The following is a 12,166-nucleotide window of genomic DNA, read 5'->3' on the forward strand; positions in this document are numbered from 1 at the left end:
GCCTAAAGCCCTTACAAAGTAACACCTTGTACATGCAATACAACACTAAAAGTCCCAAACAGGACATCATTCCAACACTTTCTGCAAACAGGAACAGAATGAAACCAAGGAAAATGACATGACTAAAAACCAAGAATGGCTCCTTAAATGGCAGTTAAATGCAATGACTCCACAATGCACTCTTTTTCACTACTTGTAGCTTCAACACTATTTGTTTCCAAGGCCAATAATGCAAAAAGTTAAAAAGTTACATACAGGTGAACCTTGGCCTTTCCATTTTGCCACAAAAAAAACCCTGCAGAAAAGTGACGTTTGGAATTGCGTCCCATGGTTTGAATGGAAGTCCAAATAGTCTAAATGTGTTATTTTTAATTAAATTTAAGGTTGAATAGTATTATTATCAACATTCTGTACAGCTTGTCCAACCTCATCACAGTAGCTTTGGAAGAATGCATCTGTGGCTGGAGCATAGATAAATCATTTGGGGTTTAGATATCCAAACTACCAAAAAACATTTAACCTATATCTGGGGAAAGCAGTATTAGGCCTGAAGTCAGGATTGTCCAATAGGGGACATAGAGGTTGGTTATTTTTAGCAAACTGTGTGTGAGAGATCTTCCTTTGAAAACTCCTGTTTTTGCACTTATTTTCCACTGACGGTTCCTTCCTTATCTTCTATCTTCTATCTAATCTCCTCAAAAATATCTTATTGCACAAACTTGAAAATAAAGTCCTCATTAACCTGCCATTAAAGAAATAAAGGGCAGTCTCTAGTTCTACGTAACATCTACTTCACATATTTTGAATACAGCATGCCACTTCATCCGCTGTAGATGCCAGAACTACACTGCAATGCTTTCATGGGGAGCTACTCTGGGGAATATAATCATAACCTTTTCATCTTGCACATTGATGCTGTTCTGACTGTAAGGAAAGTGCTTGACATTAAAGAAAAAAAAACCTTAAATAAACAATACAGTGCTTTTGTACGCATGTATAAAGAAATCTTGCACTACTTTGCCCTAGTAGGACGAAGAAGTCAAGCTGTCATAAAACACAGCTCTGAAATACTGCGTTGACCTTAAATTGCAAGGTCCCTTTTTAAAATTCTCCTGAACCGCTACAGGCTGAACAATTACGGATCCTGGTTCTGCTGAATTTCAGCCTATGGATGAGAAATGAATCTGGTCATCGTCTAGATCTTCAGTCAAATATTCCTAACTAATCCCTTCATTATACAGCATTATTGATCTAACACGGTTTCGTTCTGTATAATTCACAAGCTTTATCCAGGCCGGCGCTTATATAGAGGCACATCTTTGCGTGGTGGTCAGACTGAGTGATTTTCTCAATTACTAAATTGTCTAGTGCAATTTGGTGAGGACAGATGTTATGTTTGTATTCATTTATTTCATTATTGCACTTGGTGGATGACACATGAAATGAAACTAGAAAAAAATCCCCATAAATATCTATTACGTCCATTTAATGCAGCAACAAATGGTGCTCGAGGGCCATTTCACAACATATCAACCTGTGTCAACTGCCAGTGCCAAGTAGACAATTGCCACATGCATTCAGCAGCAACGCTAGACAAAGCTGACCCCATCTATAACAGAGGGCCTCGTTCAAAGAGCTATATGCCGATGACCGCTGCGTGACTATGAATAATTGTTATGGCGGGCGTAACAGAATAAATCCCAGGTAGTGATGAGTGAGTGTTTCAGCCCTGCTATGACACAAAGCCATTAATAACAGCCTATCAGCCTCTCTCTCTCATACCAAAGAGCGGCCTCTGTGGATGCTGGAGCACACCACCGAAATAGCAAATGAAAGAGGCAGCAGCGGGGGAAGAATACACAAAGCCGAGAGATCCGCGCTAATCACCCCTTTGCTCTCTTCCTCGCTCCTCGCCCGCAGGCATTTTACATCAAAACAGATGACAATTGGATCCAATAGTGACACATTGGTTTAGGCCCAAACACATGGAAGACGGCTTATTCGCCAGCACTCCTGACAGGTGCAGTGCCTACAAGCACCAGCATGTCAAATGCTAAAGGTGTGAAAACAATCAGACGAAGGTTTTGTCCACTCGTCAGAATCAGTCCACTGAAATGAATCTGTTCCAATAAGAGAGCTGAAATTTTAAAGTAGAATAAAAAACCAATGATCTCATTTTCTCTTTTCTCTTTTCACAGTGATTAAGTATCACATTGACCCCCAATACGTTAATCACACAACTATTTGAACCATGCAAAATGGAAAATGCATGCAGAAAAAAAAAGAGAAGCCACTTGCGGACGGCAAATTTGATTTTCAACAGCTTCAATGTGTATCGTCTGCTGCTGACTGAACAAAAACAAAAACGCTGCACTATAATGGCTTGCAAATTCAATATGACAAAGAGCAGAGTGACACTGTAATCTGCCCACTGGAATCCCTCGCATTTCATATTCCACTGACAAGAAACACAAATAGGTGCGTCAAACAGATGGAATATGTTTTTCAAATCAAGATTCTTCAAAAAAGTCACTGCTTTGATCCATTTATTCATTCTGAGCAGTACAGCAGACATGTGGCCTTGCTTCAGGAACAACAATACACTTCACTCCAGGCCCATTTAGCATCCTTTCACCAACAAACCCATCTGGCACCTGGAATGCTAGCCCAAGTTAGCTTTCCCAACCAAACAAACAGGACGCTGGGCTTGGAGTGTGTGCAGCAGCCGTGCCATCATTGGACCAAAGCTTACAGTTCTTACGCTGTTTGCATATAGTAGACTATATGCTACTGTTAGTGTAGCCTACTCTTGTTATTATGGTGGGCTACACGCAATTTTCATTTGGATCCCCAGGGAAACACACTGCATTTGTGGGAAAAAAGCAGCTGGTTTTATCTTTTAGCAACCACAGCAACAGACTTCTGCCTGACGCTGCTTTAGAACGTTCTGAAGCCAGACAAGATATCAGGACTGATGTGTGACATGGATAACGGGGAAAAAGCACAGATTTTTAAAGCACATACGCTTTCCTATTGTGAATCTTTTTACCATGGAAGGCAAGGTTAGTGACATTTTAAATGACCCATCTGATGACCATGGTAATGCATGAAAACTATCAGCAAATTCTGATAGTACTGTTAATCAAGGTCAATAGTGACTTTCGAAACAACTTAGCCAAAACTGATCATAAATTTATTCAAAATAATTGTAAAGTCCTTTAAAGGTAATATAGAACATTTTTATTCAGAACATTAATTATCAGTTATCTGATGTCTATATAGGTAAAATAGGGTTTAGCTATTTACAACCCTATGTTTTTTGCTCTAGAATGATACAGATCTTTCCTTTTATGGTGGGCTCATGAATAATTTGATACGCTCTTTTTGATTGGCCTGTTTACAGGGAGGCACTGCAAGATTCCCACAGAATCAACATGTCTACAGATATCCATTATGATTATCGGACAGTACTGTAATCATAGTGCTGCTCTCCTGTAGGCGAGCTGAATGGCCTCATCTGGAATGCTGCCAGTCTAGTGTTAGCTTTTAGCGTAGTATGGATACACACTTGCTCGCCCCTTTTGACTTCCTTCCCCGGTTACTGAGATCAGGGAAATCAGCTTTTTTTTAAATTATATCTAGCAGATTCTGACGGTGCTGGGTCGGGCTTGATCCCAATCGACTGGATCGGATCAGGAAATCTCTAGTAAATACAATTTACCATTTTACCATACATTTTGTGGCACATTTCAATATTTTTAATGCTGCTTTTAAGTGGTCTTTCTTTAATTTGTTTAATTATGTGGTATGTTTCCCACCACATGAACACGCTTCGAAGTCTGGACGCCGTGTAAGTAATCAAATAGGCTAATAATGTACAAACGCAATAGATGGTAACAGTAAAGTATCTGCCTTCAGACTTAGCTCCAACCACAATCCACCACATCTGGTCTATCTAATTGCTGGGGTAATTATTTGGGTTGGAAGTGAAACCTGCGGGAGGTAGACATCCAGGGGGAGGACTGGTAGCCACTGAGTTACTTCATGGCATGCTACAAAAGATCAAGGTGTGTGGAAATACCATTTTAGTTGAATGTAGTCACAAAGCTTCTGGCCGCCCAGCGCATTACACAGATGGAGAACGTCAAAACTCTTCTCACACTAAGGATTTTATGGTTGTCACAAGTTCATCTGAACTAAGCGATCAAGCCACTAGGCTAAGCACTACATGGTAATTACAAGGGATCCCTTCGTTAAACATGCTCCCTTAAGCCAAAGACACTCATTAGGATGGAAAAAAAGGAAACGGTTTCAATTCTACACCATCAGTCAAGTAATAAGTCCCCTCAAGATTCCACTCCCATGGCCTGTAACCGACATCGTTCAACAGCTTTGTTGCTTGTGTGCCATTTGAATCTTGCATATTGAAGTGAAACGATTTCATGTCATTTTGGTATTTGGATAGTCTATGAATATATTAGCATATTCAAATAGACACCCCTTGAACATGCAGGACTACAGATGAGACAACAGAAAACGTATATTAATATTCCATAAGGCAAATACTTCACATCCGTATTTACTAGACAAGCCCAAAACCTTGATGAGAATTCAATTACACGTGTGCAAAAAAAACAAAAAAAAACAAACAAACCACAGCATCCTTTCCACAACGGAATAAACTGTTACAAAAAATATGCATGATGCTACTATATCATGTATGCTCAGGTCCATAAGTATTAGGACAGTGACAGACCTTGAGCTTCATCTCAGGATTTTTACAAAGGCATGTATTCTTAACCATTTAGGAACTGCAGCCATTTTTCCCTTTGTTTTACAGGCTCAAAAGTAATTGGCTGACAATTGGCTGATAAGCAATTTCATGATCAGATGTGACCTCTCCCTCATCATTTCCTGACAAATTATAAGGATAAAAAGACTGGAGTTGATTCCAAGTGCTGAATTTGTATTTGGTAGGTTTTCAGGGAAACTCTCAACATAAAGATGTAGATGCATGTGAAGGAGGCCATCCTTTAGCTAAAAAACAAAACAAACCATTTCAAGTGACAGCAGAAATGTTAGGGGTGCCCAAAACATTACTTTGGTCCATTCTTAAAAAGAATGAATGTACTAGCAAGCTCAGCAGCATCAAAAGGCCTAGCAAACCATGCAAGACAACTGCAATAGATAATCGCAGAAATCGTTCATTAGTAAAGAAAACCCCCTATGCAGAACAAAGAGGCGATGATGCAAGTGAAGGAGGCCATCATTAGGCTTGAAGGGCAAAATAATAAATATGGAAGACCGCAGAAACAACTATAGTAGTCTTCTATAGTTATAGTGTCTGTGATCTTCCAGGTCTTTTGGTGTTGCCTAATGCTTGGCTTTCTTCACTTGCATCATCGCCTCTCTGGTCTGCATAGGGGGTTTTCTTGACCAATGAAAGAATTCAATACTTTGTGAAGAAAAAACGATTCTAATCAACATCTAGTCAATTTGAGAACACTCTTTGAGGAGGCGAGCAGATGATTGTCAAAAGTCAATCAGGAGACACCTTCATGAATTTAAACCCAGAGGGTTTTACTTAAAGATGCAAACCAATCGTAACATACAAGAACAAAAAGGCCATATTACACTCCAAGAAACCTCCACAGTTTTGAAAAAAAGATTCTTTAGACAGATGAAACCAAGATTAACTTGAGTATGGAGAAGAAAATGAAGGGTTCATGATCTGAAGCATACCACATCATCTGTCAAATGCGATGTGGGCACTGTTATGACATGGGTAAGTAGTGCTGCCAATGGAACTGGGTCACTGGTGTTTACTGGTGATGATACCCTGCTACTTCTGTCAGCACTGGTAATGTCTCTGGATCTCAGGCTTCAGGTAATGAGTGAATGCATTAGTTTGGACAATTACTTCTGAGCCTGTGAAAATAGTAAATGCAAAATATTTCATAAACATCATGAACTAAAGTTTAAAGTCACTTCAATCACATCTTGACTGTTTCTTTTCAATTCCAAAACAAAAATTCTGTCTGAACCTAACTGTGCATTCTTCCAGCTTAACCCACTTTCTGCAAAGGACAGTGATCTATCATAAATATAATTTAATAATACTTCACATGTCCGGAGCTGCCCCCTGCTGTCTGCTCACTGCTGGTGCAAATCCATTTGTGGTTGGGTGCCAATACCTGCCTACCCTCTGGTCCAGGCTCTCCTGCTTTGAAAGCTCACCATTTTTTTTCATGATCCCCCCTTTGTTTTGTCTGTCATTTCTATCCTGTTCCTACTGTTCTGCACCAGGTTACCTGACCTGGCTATCCACTTCAATGCGGTCATACTCTGGATCCTCACATTGCCTCATTGCATTCATGCCTAACTGCATAGCTGTGTTTAACCTGCATGGACTTTCCCATTAACTCTGAGCATTAGTCACACTCACATTCTCATAACTCACAAAACATTTTTTTATAGCTTTCTCACTATTTTCAAGTATTTTTGTCTGTTATTTGTTGTGGAATCCTTTGTCGACCAGAGAAGGATGGGTTCAGCTTTTGAGTCTTGGGTTTTCTCAAAGTTCATTCCTATCGTTCTGAGTTACTTTTTCCTTGCCACTGTCGTTCCTGGCTTGCTATAAAGAGGGTTGATACCCGGATTTTGCAAAGCTGCTTTGTGACAACTGTCTTTGTGAAAAGTGCTATATACATACACCTGAATTAAACTGAATAGGCACCAAATATGGGGCCAATGTGTTGGGCTCCCCCTCCAAAATTAAAGGGGGGGGGGATTAACTTCCTGGAGAAAAGTAATGCTTGTGAAACTGCTGGAACAGTCTGCAAAGTTAAACTGTTTGTGAAATTGTATGAAACAGAATTTTACGGCTAGCAGAAACACTGCACTGCAAGTTGTGCAAGCATCATGCACATCTTTCACTTGCTGTGTTTTCCCCTGCAGGGTTGGCAGATTTATAATTTTCCAGCCAAAGGAAACATGCTTTCTAAGTTACTTTCTAAATGTACCATGAAACCAAAAAGAAATGATACTTTGATTTCAGACAGTAAAGAATAAAAACGAATGGTCTTCTGAGTGCATGCTGATTCTGGTGTTGAATAACTGGCAACCCAAGGACAGATAAATGCAGTGACAGAAAGAGCAGAATAGAAGTTTTAAAGGCATGTTGTTGATAGACAGCTTAATATCACATACTGACTATCTCAAAATAAAAATCTTACTACTGAAAAACTAACTATATTTTGAGTCTGAAGACAGCAAGCAACTCTGCCATTCAGACATCCAGTGGAAGTTCGTTCCACCACTTCGGTGCCAAGACAGTAATAAGCCAAGCCATTCTTCGTGTTTTCGTGACCATTGCCATCGCGTACGGAGGGTCTGGTCCATTCTTGGCTTTGTAGGACAGCATCAGGGTTTTGAATCTGATGCAGTCAGCTACAGGAAGCCAGTGGAGAGAATAGTAGACGGGTTACATGGCTGAACGTAGAAACACTGAAAACAACTCGTGCCGCCGCATTCTGGATTAGTTGCAGGGGCCTGATGGTGAGACCAGCCAGAAGGGAGTTGCAGTAACCAAGTCCTAAAGTGACAAGGGTCTGCAAAATGATATGGTTTGTGAAATTGTACGAAACCGCTGGAAAACAGAATGTTACGGCAACCAGAAACACTGCACTGTCACCAAGTTATAAAGTGACAAGAGACTGAATGAGCACCTGGGTGGTCTCTCTAGAGAGGAAGGGTCGAATTCTCCGGATGTTGAAAAGGAGAAATCTCATGGAGGAACAATAACTGGTCCTCCATGACTACACCAAGGTGACCAGTGAGTTCTCAAAGTAAATGTATGATAAACCTATCACACACTGAGCTGAACTAAATCTAACTGACCAGGACCAATGATATGCTGTATATGAAGTTGCATTAATGAATTATGCATTAATGATTAATGAATGTTAAATGGTTATGTTAATATGGATTTTAAGTCCCTTTGGAGCATTTCTATGGGTCAATTCATCATTTATGTTTTAGCATTTTGTGGTGTAACGTAATGTCTCATAATAATATATAATTCTATATTAATATATAATTATTATGAAATTACTAACTAAGCTAGCTTATTAGAATATTACTAGAATATTACTGAATAACGTATAACAAGAACTACTTCATCACAGACGGCATGCAACCCCGTTAACATCCAGTTGTTCTCTGGATTCCTTTGGTTGGAAGCCAAAATACTGCTAAACTGGTGCATTGGCACCCTCCATCTGAAGAAGTCCAAGCCCAATTCACTCTTCACATGTTCATAAGTTGATTTAACCAAAGGAATAGTTAAACAAAAGCCAAGCAATAAATACGATGAATATGACATAAACAGTGATAATCTGCCAAAACATTAGGACATTAGGACAGGATGGAAATTATTCCAATACACAACCTAATCCGAGCGATAAGAAAATTCTGTACGTCTGTAGCAACTCCGAGACCGTTGCACAAATTACTGGTAGGTATAACATCTATGGACAGGCATCCAAGTCTTGGCCACTTGACTACATCCCAAATGTGGCCAAGGTCGAACCGAGACACACTTCTTGACTTTTTGTTGACTTTAACATGAGCTTCCCATAGGTAACAAATTCTTCAGATGAATAATTCAGACGTGAAATCAGAAACCATCCGTAAACATTAAATATTCAGCAGCATATTACAAGCAGCATTTCTGGAGGAAGTGGTCAGGCCCCTCTTGGCCAGCTGGAGAAAATATGATCTGGGAAGAATTGCGAAGAGAGAGTCAGCATCAGCATCAGCATCAGCATCAAATACAGGGAGAAGTTCCTCTGGCTCCTCTTTAGAGAGCCAGCACTGAGGTGTTCCACCCCACCCCCCTCAAGTTTGGCTTAAATAGAGGGGGGGGGGTCATACCTGTGTGTTTGTGCAGCATCTGCGCAGTAGGGCTACCTGAACTTCTCTGCAGTGGTGCCAATGCCAAGCTGTGCTGAGAGAGAGAAAAAAAAGACCTGCAACTCTCCACCTCCACCTCCATCCACATTGACTCAAATCACTGCACCTCGGGGCCCCTCATTAACACAAGCCTTGCAACCCGTCCATGTCGACACAGCACATTATAGGCAGTACTACTCACGCATCCACGCACAAAACAGGTGAGCCTAAAATCGCCTAAAGCCTTGTTAGGAGCGGTGCTTGTGAATGAAGTCCTTGGTGTGAAAGACGAGGCTGAAGTTCGCATCTTTTTCCAATTCTCCGTTCCACCTTAAATGGTGCAGCAGTTGTGCAGGCGCCCGTGCACGGGCGCCTGCACAACTGCTGCACCATTTAAGGTGGAACGGAGAATTGGAGAAGGTTGCTGGCGAATAACAAGCCAACTTCAGCTTCGTGTGTGAGAGGACGAATATTCGCCTTAAAGCTAACATTTGAGGAGAGGAAATGAGGAGAAAATTGCACTTCACCTAACTAACGCTGTCTCTTCGTCTCTCTTCCACCGTCCGAATTCAGTCTTCAGTCTGTGCTCCACAGGCGAGAGAGGACGCTGAGTGAGGCTGACATGGTAGTCACTGGTGTATAGTCACAAGCATCTCCCCGAGGCTCCTGAGAGTGAGGGAGCCTGGAAAACGACAGCGAGGAGGGCAACAAGAATGTCTGAGGCAAGTAGCTATAGATGTGAAGTCTCCCTGTCTTCCCTGTCCTCTGGGCTCCTCTCCGCCTCTAAATGCTCCACAGCTCCAATGTCGAAGGCAGGTAGCGGGTACCCCAATACGGAGGCTGCGGTCACCGCTGAGGCAAACGGACACAACCTCCCCCCCCCTCCTCCTGTGTCACCGAGCTGTCGTCGCTGGAGTCTTGGCCATAGAGACAGAAAGAGACGTTGTGTGCGCCTGGATTTACATTCTGGGGGTCGAGTCAACCTGGAGACGAGCAAGAGGGGGAAAGACTGGAGAGAGAGAGAGAGAGAGAGAGAGAGAGAGAGAGAGAGAGAGAGAGATGGAGAGGAGAAACGACGAGCAACGGCGCCACCAGCTGACCAGAAGGCTGAAGAAGGTGGGCTGCCTCCTAAGTCATCATATGAAGTTCAGACTTACGAGATTGGAGGTTGTAGGTACGACGTGCCTGGAGTCCAAATGCTGGGACACAAACTGGACTAAAGCCAGAGGTAGGGGGACCATATTTTGAGAGGACACTGGGGACACACAGGCGTCCTTCGTGGTTAGGATGCTGTGGCTGTGTGCTGGGGGGGCTTTAAGTAAGTCTAAGTTGTAGGATCGTGGCAGTGTGTGTGTGTGTGTGTATATATATATAGGGTAGGGGTTGTTATATATTTTAGAAATCATACAACTGTGTTAATCACCACCAAAATGAATAAATAGCTCTACTAATGTACTGTTAATGATGGTGGGCCTTTTCTGAAATAGGACTGCTACTCAGGATATGGTAGATTTTTAGGTTTGAGACACAGCCTCAGATTTTGTCAAATTGGTGGCCTGTCAATAACAGGAATGTCAGTGCCATTAGACTCACACATTTAGGTCTAATCTCATACCACATGTTTTATCTTTCCCCCCCAGGTCCCAAATGGTGACCTTAAGCCCTGTGGTCCGCACTCAGGTGACGTCCGCAAAATACATCTTTGAGGGAGCCAAGTTTAAAACAATTATTGTCATTAATAATGGGTATTTTAGAACACGTATCTCTGCTGAATTGTTCAAGAAATGTTTTTAACTCACACTATATATTGAAAATTGAATATTTTCAATGCGGAACATTTTCTTCTCTGCCTTGATGCTCACAGTTCGGAAAGAATCCATGTGCTTGGATTGGTCACAGCTGCTGATAAAAGGGAATTTTTATAGCAGCCCTCGCTGAAGGGCTTAGTAAGGGCGAATAGTGAATGCTTGAGAACACCCTTTAGATTGACAGAATGAGAAATGGGACACCCTACAGCCTCATGGTCCTCGCAGGCATGCACACATGGGGAGTATATGACTTTTTGTTTTTGTTTCCCTACAAAACATCTTCTGGATAAATTTGACGCAAATACTAACGTTTCCTACAGCTGCCGCTCTGGATTTCACTGATAAACACGCACTAGACAACCTTAGCCAGCCGTTTAGATGGAGTTAAGAAGAGTGTGACAGTTAGGTAGTCGGTAACAGCCGGTCCACATCCACTCTTTGAAGTTGCTACAAAAGGTACAAACAAACACTTTGGGTTCCATAAAGATCTATGTTTGTAAAAGAGACTTGAGAGCATGAAGGACCTTTTCAAAGCTTTATGGAATTGTTACTTAATGTAAAGGTTCTTCACACTCACAGATCTCTATATGGACCCAAAAGTTGTTCTTCTATGACTTTGCTTAAAGAACCTGTTGTAGCACTTTTATTTTTGTAAGTGTGAATAAGTTCAGTATTTTAGTAATACTGTGGGGTAAAGAGCTTTCTCTTACAAAGTTCCCCAACTTTCCTGTTAGTGTTTGAGACTCTTCTCTTCTTATAAGCTTCTGGTTAATCCTTCATTACAATCTACTGTTTTTGTCGCCGTTGCTCAGAACTACTCTCATTGACAGGTTTTTAATCATTATTGTTGTAGTCTTTCTAAACTACTTTCTTTACAGGTCCTACACCAGGCTATATATATTCCAAAATCTCTTCTCCCATATCTCCTTTCTTCTCTCTCTCCCATGTCCTGGGCTGCTCCCAGCTGTCTGCTTGATACTGGTGCAAGTTCAATTATGTTTGGGTGCTGCTGCCTGCCTACCCCCTGGTCCAGGTTCTCTTGCTGTGTTAACTCGCTGATATTTGTCACAATCCTCCAAACCCCTTTGTTTTCCTTCCTTTCAGTTTTCTTTCTACATCTTTTCCATGTATTGAGATGCCCTGTTCCCATTGTTCTGTCCTGGTACTGCTCGACCCAGCTTTCCACCACCCTGCTGCCCTCTGTGATTCTATCATGCTTTGGATCCTCACATTCACTTGTTTTTCTTTGCCACTATCACCTTTGGCTTGCTCAAAAGAGGCTTGGACCAGATCTCTGTAAAGATCCTTTGTGACAACTTTCATTGAGAATAAATTGTAATCGAATTGAATTAATACTAATACTGACACAATAAACATAAAAGCCCAATCCCAATAGCAAGCCTGGA

The 12,166-nt window shown here is 41.5% G+C and overlaps 1 protein-coding gene across 1 annotated transcript in view; it reads right to left on the reverse strand.

The window, feature by feature from the left end:
• The window catches only part of cntn3a.2 (contactin 3a, tandem duplicate 2), a 74,898-nt gene extending 64,944 nt beyond the window's left edge, over positions 1-9,954 (reverse strand). Inside the window, exon 1 of the mRNA XM_072696038.1 lies at positions 9,480-9,954. The gene's annotated coding sequence lies outside the window, so the exon portion shown is untranslated. The remainder of the gene's footprint in view (positions 1-9,479) is intronic.
• Positions 9,955-12,166: the final 2,212 nt, after the last annotated feature.

The sequence above is a fragment of the Salminus brasiliensis genome, chromosome 14 (genome assembly GCF_030463535.1).
Source record: "Salminus brasiliensis chromosome 14, fSalBra1.hap2, whole genome shotgun sequence".
NCBI lineage: Eukaryota > Metazoa > Chordata > Actinopteri > Characiformes > Bryconidae > Salminus > Salminus brasiliensis.